Here is an 11645-nt window from a genome sequence, read left to right as displayed (position 1 = left end):
GAGTTTAGGATGGCAACTCCTGCTCTTTTTTTTAATTGCTGTTTTCTTGGTATGCCTTTCTCCAGCCTTTGATTCTCAGCCTATTTTTGTCTGTAGCCTTGAGATGTAGTATCTCCTGTAGGCAGCAGATTGTCTGCTTCTTCTATGAATGTTGTTATGTTCAGGACATCTTCTGCCATTGCCTTTTGTTTCTCCTGTTTTTTGTTGAGGTCGTTGGGGCTGATGGCTGTTTGTGTTACATTGTTTTAGAGGAGCCAGGTGCCATTTTCCAGGGAGTCCAAGAGCACTGGCTCTCTCTGGGAGACTCGTAGGAATGCTTCTTTAAACTGCCTACAGCTAATTTCACTATGGGATTAACCTACCCCTTTATCCTCCTGTGGCTTCCCTCTCAGGGGAGTGCCCCAGAAGGCTGGTGGGTTGCCTGCTTTGGTGTTACGGAGGTTGGGCAGAGGTTCCTGCAACAGCTTGGAATGTTGATGACTGTTGGCAGAGCTGTCTTATGCCCCCAGGTACCTGTACAGGCAGGAATTCCCCAGTGAGAAGTTGGGCAGAGTATCCCCTGGAGGGAGAGCAGGGCTTTCCCTAGCCTCAGGCTAGCCACACAGGGTGAAGCTCACCTAGATGGGTGTGGTGCAGGTGTAAAAGCCCTAGGCTAAGGGGAGTGGTCTGCAGGTCAGCAGTGGAGTGTGAGAGAATAGGAAAGAGACAAAGAGGAGAAAAAAAAATAAAAGTAAGACCATTTAAACTGTGCAGGAATATAGGGAAGAGATGGAAACAAAAGCAACTATGTAGCTGAGTGTCCCCCCCTCCCCCCCCTCATGGAGCTGCAAGGGTTTAGTCCCTGCCCGGAGGCAGCGGTGGCAAGCTGCTGCTGAGCGGAGAAAAAGCCCCTGCGCAGCCCTCAAAGACCGTGGGGGGACAGAGAGCAGAGATGGGAACAAAAGCAACAATGTAACTGAACCCCCGATTCCTGCCTGTGGAGCTGCAAGGGTCCAGTCCCTTTCCCGAGGCAGGCGGCGGCAAACTATTGCTGTGAGACCAAACGCCCCAATGGGCTCCAAATGGTCCCGGCTCCGGCAGAGACGGTGGCAGGGCCAAGGTCAAGCCCCAGCCAGCTTCCACTGAGGTAAGCCAAAAGCCCCCAGCTCATCAAAACCCCGTGGGTCTGTGCCTATTTATCTTTATGATGCTCCTCCTGTGTTCCAGCTGTGTTAAAGTTCCCTCTAAGTAACACTCTAAGAGTCCCTCTGGTATGTGTCACTCCGTCGACATCTTCCCATTGCTATATTCTTATTCATCACCCCGTGTCAACGTGCTGGAGACATTTCAAGTGAACCCTTTTGCCATTTAGAAATCTATCCAATCTCCTGCCCTGCTTCTCACGTCTCCCTGTGACCTGTCTCCAGTCTCCAGCTCCTTGTTCTCCCTCCTCTCTGTCCCCAATCCACCATGTCACAGATCCCCAATCCCCAATCTCCACGCCTCCCTCCTTTCCTGCAATAATCCAGGCTCCTTCTACCTCAGGACACTGGCACAGACAACTGCTCATGCTTCACATGCCCTTCCCCAAGGACTCTGAAATGCACCTGTAACACCTCACTCGACAGCACCTGCTTGTTGAAGAATCGAGACAAGGGGTAAGATGAGGAGGTTGGACTAATGAACTTGCCCAGATTATCTCTCAATCACATTCAGTGCTATTAGAAAGACATTTTCCCTAGCCAGGTCTGGCATGGAAATGCCTGCCAGACAATGCCACTCTCAATTATCCCGCGCTGTCTGCTCAGGCTTCATGACTTAGAGATGGAAGGGTCTCTGTTTCATGTCTGACCTGGAAGTACTCTGTCCTGTTCTCTCCTGGAAACTTTATCTCTTCCTGGGAAACACGATTCTGGCTGGCAGGAAAGGGAGGAGGTCTTTATCCTGCTATGAATTGGTGTGTGCATGGGGGAAGGAGGGATAGAACCCATGTAGTTGGGGGAGGGTTCTCTCCCCTCCCCCAGTTATTTGGGGAAAATGCACTATCTCCCATCCTAGGGATGGAAGGCAGGACGGGGGCAGGGTATATTCTCCTTGTTTCCCAACCTTTGCTTATGGTGACTCCCCAGGCATCTCTGTTACCACGGTTGCATTTGCCGGAGACTAGGCATGACACAAAAACCACATCATTTAGGGCAGTGGTTCTCAACCTTCCTAACACCATGACCCTTTAATACAGTTCCTCATGTGTGGTGATCCTCTCCCAACCATAAAATTATTTTTGTTGCTACTTCATAACTGTCATTTTGCTACTGTTATGAATCGGGCGACCCCTGTGAAAGGGTTGTTCGACCCCCCAAAGGGGTCACAACCCACAGGTTGAGAACAGCTGATTTAGGGAAAACATGGTACTGTACCACACATCACAGAAATCAGATGTTTCTAGGAATCCCAAGGAGCCCTGGTAGCATAGTGGTTATGCATTGGGCTGCTACTCTCAAAGTCAACAAGCAGTTCAAACCACACGATGCTCCTTGGGAGAAAGACAAGGCTTTCGACTCCCATAAAGAGTCACAGTCTTGGAAAGTCACAACGACAGTTCTGCTTTGTCCTATAGGGTCTCCGTAAGTCAAAATAGATGTGATGGCAGTGAGTTTGATTTGGGGAAGGAGGCCTCGTGGTGTAGTGGTGACACGTTGAGCTGCTACCCCCAAGATGTAGCAGTTTGAATCCACCAGCCACTCCTCAGGAGATAGACCAGGCTTTCTACTCCCATAGAGTTACAGTCTCAGAAACCCACAGGGCCATTCTACCCCGACCTGTGGGGTTCCTATGAGTTGAAATCAACCCCATGGCGATGAGTTTGAACGTTTGGAGGAATCCCTAGGAGACGGGGGATATACCCAAACACAAACCATTTGGAAAGAGCTTGTCCTGAGAGGGAGACAGGACACCTGCAGGGCGGGTCCCAGGACAGGGGTTCAGCTCAGTGGTGAGAGGGAGGGCAGTTGTGATGAAGCAGAGTGTCTGGTCAGCCCCACTGGATATTGGGGGAACGATGAGAGATGAGAGATAAAGCAAAACAAGATCCTCAGATCTTTGCTGGGTTACTATAACTTCACCATCAGACTCACCAGGGAGCCATCTCCTTCCTGTATTGTGGTGGGCAGAATGTTGACTGAGGCTGTGTCAGCTTGGGAGACTTGGGTCCTGGCTAATTTGTGCAGTAGGGGTGTTGTTAGGTGCCAATGAGTTGGTTCCAACCCATGGCGACCCTATGCACAACTGCACAGCAGAACAAGTCCACTGTTGTAGCCACTGGGTCAACCCATCTTGTTGAGGGCCTTCCTCCTCTTCACTGTCCCTCTGGTTTACCAAGTCCTTCTCCAGGGATGGGTCTCTCCCAACAACGTGTCCAATGTATGAAAAGAGGAATCTTTCCATCCTTGCCTTTAAGGAGCACTCTGACCATGCTTCGTCCAAGACAGACCAATCAGCAGAGGCATTTAAGGGAGGGTGTTCTAGAGAGTCGTGAGAGGTGAGCAGGTGTCTTCTTATCTGCTTGATCCTGAGGTTGGAGAGTTGGATTGAATAATATCTTCAGTTACATCACAAAGACAATGGAAAAATGTCTTTTACCCTAGACAGAGAGTGTGTGTGTGTCTGTTTCTGTTGTCCTTTGAGGACTTTACTGTGGAGTTAGAGATGGGAGCTCTCACACCAGAATGTCAAGGTGTTGCTGCTCTTGAAATCCCTTAAGGACAAGTTTGAGGAAGCTTCTGCAGAACAAGAGGGAACCTGTGAGCTCAGAGAGGTTTTTGTCTCTCTTCCCCCTGGGCCTGGAGCACTCATCCTCAGCCTAGAGCCCCGAGATGGTCAGGGAGGCCGTGGTGCCGGATTTGGAGACAGAGAATCGGCCAGGGATCCTGGGGGTCGATTACTGATTTGATAGATCAGGACCTTGGGGATCTTTTCCTGGTTCTGTTGGTACCAGGAGACATAGCCATAATTGCCAATGTTGCTGCTGGTTCCACAGCAGGAGAGGGCAACCATCTACCCCATAGCTCCGGAGACTGAGGGAGGCTGAGTCAGGGCCAATTGCACCCCAGGTCCTTGAAAATAGAGAAAAGCACACTCTAATGGGTCTAGTATTAGCCCCAGGTGAGCCTGAGGGGGAGGGGAAGGGGTCAGCGCAGGTGACACAGCGGGTCCTGCCCTTGGTTCTCTCACCTGCTCTTGAGTCAGGAAGGTGAGGAAGAGTGGAGCCCAGATCATAATGGAGGCTTTGAGAGCAGGGATTCCTGACTTCCATTTGGGCCTGGCTCCCCATGCCTCTCTTATCCCCTCCCCTTGACCTGGGGCGAGGGAGGGGCCTCTATGCAAATCTGCTTCCTTAAACTGCCTCTAACCACCCACCTCAAGTCCCTACCTTTGACTCTTGATGGTTCTGTGTCCTTGGACAGCAGTGTCTACATGATTGAAACTGTGTCACTCTGATATGTCTTGGAACGAAGGGTTTCCCTGTATCTCTGATAGATGACCCCTTGCTCTGCAGAGACCTGGCCAGGCAGGACCAGGATTGGGGCTCACCCAGCCAGGCCCTGTAATGGGCACAGTGTCTCATGGGTCACACTGCTATTAGGACATGAGGCTGTCCACCGAGGGCCAGCATCTGCCATGTCCATGAGCATTGTCTACAGCATCCTCACAGGGCTCATGGAAGTGAGGTCTCCCCTGGCTACAGCCATGTCTCTCTACCCTTATCTGCCAATATATCTGAGCTTCTGATCCTAGAAGCAGAGCAGCCTTAAGACACACAGTGTGTCAACAGTACACTGGGGAAGTCAAGGGGCATCAGGCCAGGGGATGCACTGCTTTCTACCTCCTGAGCAATAGTAACCCCAAGATAACAATGAGTTTAAATTAGTTCTTATAATGGTCATTAGTTATTAGTCATTTTAATTATAATGGTCATTATAATTAGTTCTTGAAGAGGTCAAGGTAAATGTTCTTGAAATGAACTTTTAAAACCCTCATTGGCATCAAGTCAATTCTGACTCAGGGCAAGCCTATGGGACAGCGTGGAACTGCCCCTGAGTGTTTCCAAGACTATAACTCTTGAGGGAGCAGAAAGTGTCTTCTTTCTCTGGAGGAGTAGCTGGTGGTTTTGAACTGCTGACCTCGTGGTTAGCAGCAGGATGTGTGACCACTATGCCACTAGGGTTCCCTTTGAAATGGATGAGGGATAGGAAGTCCAGAGAAAGAAATAGAAGACATAATGAATTGTGGAGTGAACTAACTACGGATGAGAATCTTACCAGATGGGATCAATGAGAGAAAACACACCAAAGGGGAAAATATTAGTGACAAAAAAACAGTAATAGAAACAAAACAAAACAAAAAAACAGTAATAGAAACTGTCCAAAACAAAAAATTCAGAGGAGCAAGAAGGAGAAGAAGAAAAGAAAAATGATTAGGGAATGGTGGGATAACTTGCAGCAGTGGGATATACATACAATTGGAGTTACTGAAGATGGACAGAAACTACTAATCTGGAAACCCAACAAACCCCAGTCACAAACAAACAAGACCCATGATGACAACCCAGAAAGCCCCATGATCACCAGTTTTCTGCCTCTGACCTCCCTGACGATCCAATACGTTGTCACTAACATGTCAGCCTGAGAAGTTTACTCCTGCAGGATTCTATCAAGACTCATCTTTCTTTCTCTCATTCTGTTCAGCACTCCCAAGACCAACTCCAGGGTCATTCTCATTCAGCTGTGGGTGAAATTGAGTGAGCGCACCGAAGTTGGGTTCCTTTTCAGACCTGCACTAAAACACGTTTTGAAGGGAATACAATATATTTAAGGGAACAAGAACACCCTCCATCTGTCTGTTTGTTGTACCGTGGTGGCTTACATGCTTCTGTGATCCTGGGAGTTACGCCACCGGTATTTAAAATCCCAACAGGATAACCTATGGTGGAGATTTCAACCGAGCTTCCAGAATAGGAAGAAAGGCCTATGGGTCACTACAGATTTGAAATTCGACATAATACTGAAAGATGAGCCCTCTAAATTGGAAGATTCAAAATGCACAGTGGTTTGTGTGTTCGTTGTTGTTAGGTGCCATCGGGTTGGTTCCAACCCACAGCTATCCTGTGCACAACAGAATGAAACACTGCGCAGTCCTGCAGCAGCCTCATGATTATTCCCAGGCTTGACTCCATTGCTGCAGCCATGATGTCAATGCATCTCCTTGAAGGCCGTCCTCTCTCTCACGGCCCCTCTACTTGACCAAGCATGCTCTTTCTCCAGGGACCGGTCTCTCCGGACCACATGCCCAAAGTATGTAAGACAAAGTCTTGCCACTAAGGAGCATTCTGGCTGTACTTCTTCCAAGAGAAATTTATTTATCCTTTTGGCAGTTCATGATACTTCCAAAATTCTTCTCCAGTGCCCAAATTCAAAGGCATTGATTTTTCTTTGGTCTTTCTTAGTCAATGTAGGCATGAAATGGAAATAAAAAAATATGCCCTTCAACAAGGAATCCTTAGCAGACTGAACGAATGACCCAAGAGGGTTTCATTGACTATCTCATAAAAATTCCATGAGAACATGGGATTTCCCACCCATTTTCATGTATCTTGAGGGTGGTGATAGGTCTTCAAATTCACTTGATCAGGAAACGTGCATGCAACCTGTAGGTCATGACAGAGGAAGAGACAAGAAATGACTGAGCACCAGCGGGGAAGAGTGAAGATACTAACCAGTCACCTGAGGATTTGAATTCTTTTCCCTGTGGTCCTGGACCACTGCTCTTGAGTTTGACTTAAGAACAATGCCTCCACCTTGAAACTCCACCCAGAGGTCACAGGATGGTGATTAGGAACAGGGACTCTGAGGCTGGTGTATTAGAGATTAATTTCTGAGCACCTCGATTGCAAAAGGCTGTAGATGACAGTGAACCCCAAACTCTTCTGCAGAATCCCTACAAAGATGAAGCCTCCAATTCCTTCTGATCATTAACTAAGGATGTGGGTAATCTTGCCCTCAGGCCGAGAGTATTGGAAAGTAGATTACCTCCACCCACCTCCAGTCAACCCAGCTAGGGCATTCTGGTAGGTCCTTGACCGAGTGAGCCCTTAATGGAGATCAACATGTGTACTGGGGGGTCACATAGTCACGAGGCATGCCGATTCAGTGGTCCCCTGAACAGCCTCGGTAGGAAGGCCCTGGACCAATCTTGGAAGCTATTCTATCTAACACAATGTACGTGTCCCCAACATGGCCCTGTTCTCAGTCAGCAGTCCTACCTGTAGCTGTGATGGATTGACCTGCTACCCATGATGAATTTCTGACAGCTTTCTTTGTGTTTCCTTAGTCTTGGAAACTCACAAGGGCCCTTCTAACCTGTCCTATCGAGTCACTATGACGTGGCATTGACTACATGACTGTGGCTATGAATCTGCCCAAGACCATAACGACCTCATGCTAAGGGCCTCTCCCATGCAGATGGTGTGTCGGTGTCTCTGTTTTGTTTTTGTCATGTTCCATCCTTAATAAAGGTTTTCTTTCAACTATATTTGAGATTGGGGTCTCTTTGGTACCCTACACCACTGGTTGCCCAAGATTCCTCTGGCAAGCAGGGGCAGGGGTGAGGGGGGTGCCTAACACAGTTTGATTCTAAGACCGCTAGCAAGTTACTTGTTCTCTCTCTTTATGCTTCCATGCAACCAGCTGCCAAATGGAAGTGGAAATGCTGATGCTTGTTCATAGAACCATTTGGATGAGGTTAACACAAAGGATTTCGGATCGTGCTTGAAGGGTGAAAGTGCATCTGACTGTTTAGTCCCCCTGCGCCTCCTCCTGCGCTCATCCGCATCCTTATTCTCATTGCCAAGGAAAGGGACGGAGTGAGGAAGGGTTGTAGGGAAAGACTTTCTTGAGGCGTGGGCCATCTGACACAGGCAACATTTCTTTTTTTCTTTCTCTTTTTTAACATTTTATTAGGGGCTCATACAACTGTTATCCCAATCCATACACACATCAATTGTGTAAAGCGCATTTGTACATCGTTTCGCAAAACACGGGCACTCTCTCTCATTTCAGAATCACTTGAAAATCTGCAAGCCAATGGGCCCTGAACGGGGAACATTTCAGGAAGTGAGACTTGTCTTCACCCCGTTTTTCTGTCACCTTCCCATTTCCAGTATCCTCCTACTAAGACCGTAACTCTGCCATGACCTTGACAATTAAACGTGGTCTCTGGAAGAATTACCCCGTTCGTTTCTGAGGCTGTAATTGTTCGAGCAAGTAGTAAGTCCCATCTTTGTCCCAAGGAGTGGCTGGTAGTTCAAACTATGGACTTTGTGGGTTTCAGCCCAGCATGTAATCACTAGCCCACCAAGACTCCTACTGGGAAAATTAGATAAGGGTAATAATGCCTAGGCTGTAAGGACAGAACCACCAGGCATCTCCTCCCTAGTGGTACTACCATCATAGCCAGTTGCTATGGAGCTGATTCTAATTTGTTGAGACCTCATATATGTCAGATAGCGCTGTAGTCCATAGGTTACTTTTTCAGATGTAAATCATCAGGGTTTTCTTCTGAAACACTTCTGGGTGAACTCAGACGTCCAACTTCCTGATCGGAAACTAAACGAGTTAACGAATTGCACCACCGAGGGACTTCCGCTCATGAGACACAGCAGTCGTGTTGGAAAAAGCCCATTGTCACCAGGGACTGGAACATCTGAAGGGCTGTTGCCAGGACAGGGGCTCAGCAGTGGGAGTGGAGGATGCTTGTAATGGATGTAGTACAGAGCTGGTCACTCAGCACTGTTGGATATTGGGTCAAAGATATTGGGTCAAAGATAAGGGGACCTTTATCTTTAGGGCCTCAGCAACATCTTCAGATGTGTTGCCATTGCTTCAGCATCAGATGTGCCTAAGGAGGCTCCACCAAGGAGGGCCATCTGATAGACTCTGGTGGACCACGGGTTGGTGGAGACAATGTTATTTTGACAGAGCTGGGTCCAGACTAGTCTGCACAGGTAGGTGGATGGGAACACGAAAGAGGGGGTTTTAGGGGAATGGCCACTAGCGGCCGTCTCCTGGTCTCTCTGTCCCTGACGTTGAAGACATGGAAAAGTGTAATTCAGGAGCCACAGCACACAGGCAAAGATATCCTTTACGCCAACCAAGTCATCTGAGAGCATATTAGTTTCTCTCCTGTAGTCCCTGTGCGGTGTCAAGGGTTAGTGCATTTGGCTACTAACTGAAAGGCTGCAGAGTTGAGTCCACCAGGAGGTGCCTCCCAGAGAAAGGTTTGGTGATGCACACCGGGAAGACTCAGCTAGGAGCGCCCTCTGGGCTGCATTTCTACTCAAACAAGCTTGTCAGAATCAGCTCAACGGCAACACTTTTGTTTGTTGGTTTTTACTTTATTTTGGAAGAGCAATTTAAACCTGTTGTTGGTTGAAGGCCCCTGGGCATGAGGTTGAGGAGGCGGAGGGAACCTGGAAGCTCAGAGAGGTTTTGGTGTCCTTTCCCCATGAGCCCGGACACTGTGGGAAGTAGTACTACGAGCAAAGGACATAGAGTGATAGTCGGCCTCATCCTCAGCCTGGAGCCCTGAGATGGTCGGGGAGGCCGTGCTGCTGGATTTAGTGCCCGAGGATCAGTCAAAGACCCCTGAGGCCTCATTACTGACACAGTAAATCAATTGTTTGGGGGCTGTTGTAACAAGGAGGCATGGTTATATCGCTCAATGTCATTGCTGCTTCCAGACCAGGAGATGGTGACTGTCTGTCCAGAGTCCTAGAGACTGAGGGAGGCCGAGTCAGGGAGGACTGGGCTCAGGACCCTATATAGAGAAAAAAGCACGCTGGGTGAATCCAGTACTGGCCATAGGTGAGCCTGAGAAGGCAGGACAAGGATCAGTCCAGGAGGCCCTGCTGGTCCTTTCCCTTGGTTCCCTCACCTGCGCCTTGAGGAGAGAGACCAGACCGTGGTGGAGACACCTCAGGAGTGCTGTGTCCTGTCATCCATCTGGGACTGGTTCTCCCGACCTCTTTTAACCTCTGCCCCATCTGGGCATAAGGGAGGAGCCTTCATGCAAATCTGCCTCCTGCTTCTTCCCACCCACTCCACCTCCTTCCTCTTGACTGGGCAGCCTTCCTCCTGCATTCCTGGGCAGCCAAGGTAGCTGGGGAAATTACAGTACTGATTACAAACGGGTGGCCAGTTTAGAAAACAGTCTGGCACCTCCTCAAACAATTGGGAGTATAATTAGTAGAGGACCCAGCAGTCCCTCTGCTTGGTGTATATATATGCACATCACAGCACTAAACACGATAGCAGGAAGAGAAGACGGAAACAACAGAAATGCCCACCAATGAAAGAACGGATCAATAAACTTTAGTACATACACACAATGGAATAGTATTCATTTCTGACTGTAAAACATATGGATAGATTTATTTTTTGTTTTTTAAATCATTTTATTAGGGGCTCATACAACTCTTATCACAATCCATACAGACATCAATTGTGTAAAGCACATTTGTACATTAATCGCCCTCATCTTTCTCAAAACATTTGCTGTCCACCTAAGCCCCTGGCATCAGCTCCTCATTTTCCCCCTCCCTCCCTGCTCCCCCTCCCTCACAAACCCTTGATATTTAAGAAATTATTATTTTGTCATATTTTGCCCTGTCTGACGTCTCCCCTCACCCACTCTTCTGTTATCTGTCCCCCAGGGAGGAGGTCACATGTAGATTCTTGTAACCGGTTCCCCCCACATGGATAGATTTAGAGGACACCATGCTGTTAGTAATCACAAAAGGACAAATATTGTATGAGACCACTGTTATAACAAAAAATCAATATAAAGTTTTTCATACCAAAATAATCAGACTCTGATGAATACCAGGGTTGCAGGAATAGTGTGGGGAATGAGAAAGCAATAGGATATAGGGTAGACTGATGTTAGGTAGAAAGAGAATATAATATTCTACAAAAGGGAGAAAAAGAAAAAAGGTCAAAGCAAGCTATTGGGAGGCTAAATAATTATACACTGTTGAATACAAGAATGCCCAGCTATCAGAAAGAATAACATCGGGGATCTTGAAGGCTTGTATTAAATAAGAAAGCATCTAAGTAAGGTGACAGCTGAGTCCATACAGAAAGAGAACACCAATATCTGTGATCCAAGGATTATAAATAGTAAAATCCAAGATCAGAGGAGGGACTTACAGAGCTTAAATTCTGAGGCCCGGTTTTCAGAACGCTATGGATGACAGTGAAAGCCCCAAATTCATTTGCAGAGTCACCACATGACTAAAGCCTCCATTGAACTTCCTTGGAACTTGACCAGGAATGTGAACAGTTCTGCCTTCAGACAGGAGTGCACTGGAAAGTGGATTACTGCCGATAGCAAACCCAAACTCACAGCCATCAAGTCAACCCTGACTTGCAGAGTCCCTAGAGGACAGAGGTAAACGGGCCCTGTGGATTTGTGAACCTGTAACTCTTTATGGGAGTCATCTTTCTCCCACGGGAGTGGCTGATGGGTTTAAACTGTTGACCATGCAGTTGAAAACCCAATGCATAACTTTTCTCACTTGATCTACTTTTTTTTTTACTGTCTTTATTTTTTTT

At 47.8% G+C, this 11645-nt stretch overlaps 1 protein-coding gene across 1 annotated transcript in view; it reads left to right on the top strand.

Moving 5' to 3' along the window:
• Positions 1 to 1084: 1084 nt before the first annotated feature.
• PRAME (PRAME nuclear receptor transcriptional regulator) overlaps positions 1085 to 11645 on the top strand; it is a 23576-nt gene continuing 13015 nt past the window's right edge. Inside the window, exon 1 of the mRNA XM_045289645.1 lies at positions 1085 to 1126. The gene's annotated coding sequence lies outside the window, so the exon portion shown is untranslated. The remainder of the gene's footprint in view (positions 1127 to 11645) is intronic.

Source organism: Echinops telfairi, unplaced genomic scaffold (assembly GCF_000313985.2).
Source record: "Echinops telfairi isolate 266 unplaced genomic scaffold, ASM31398v2 ScPeMD7_29;HRSCAF=101, whole genome shotgun sequence".
NCBI lineage: Eukaryota > Metazoa > Chordata > Mammalia > Afrosoricida > Tenrecidae > Echinops > Echinops telfairi.
The sequence above is the reverse complement of the archived record's forward strand: the minus strand, read 5'-3'. Positions and strand labels throughout refer to the sequence as shown.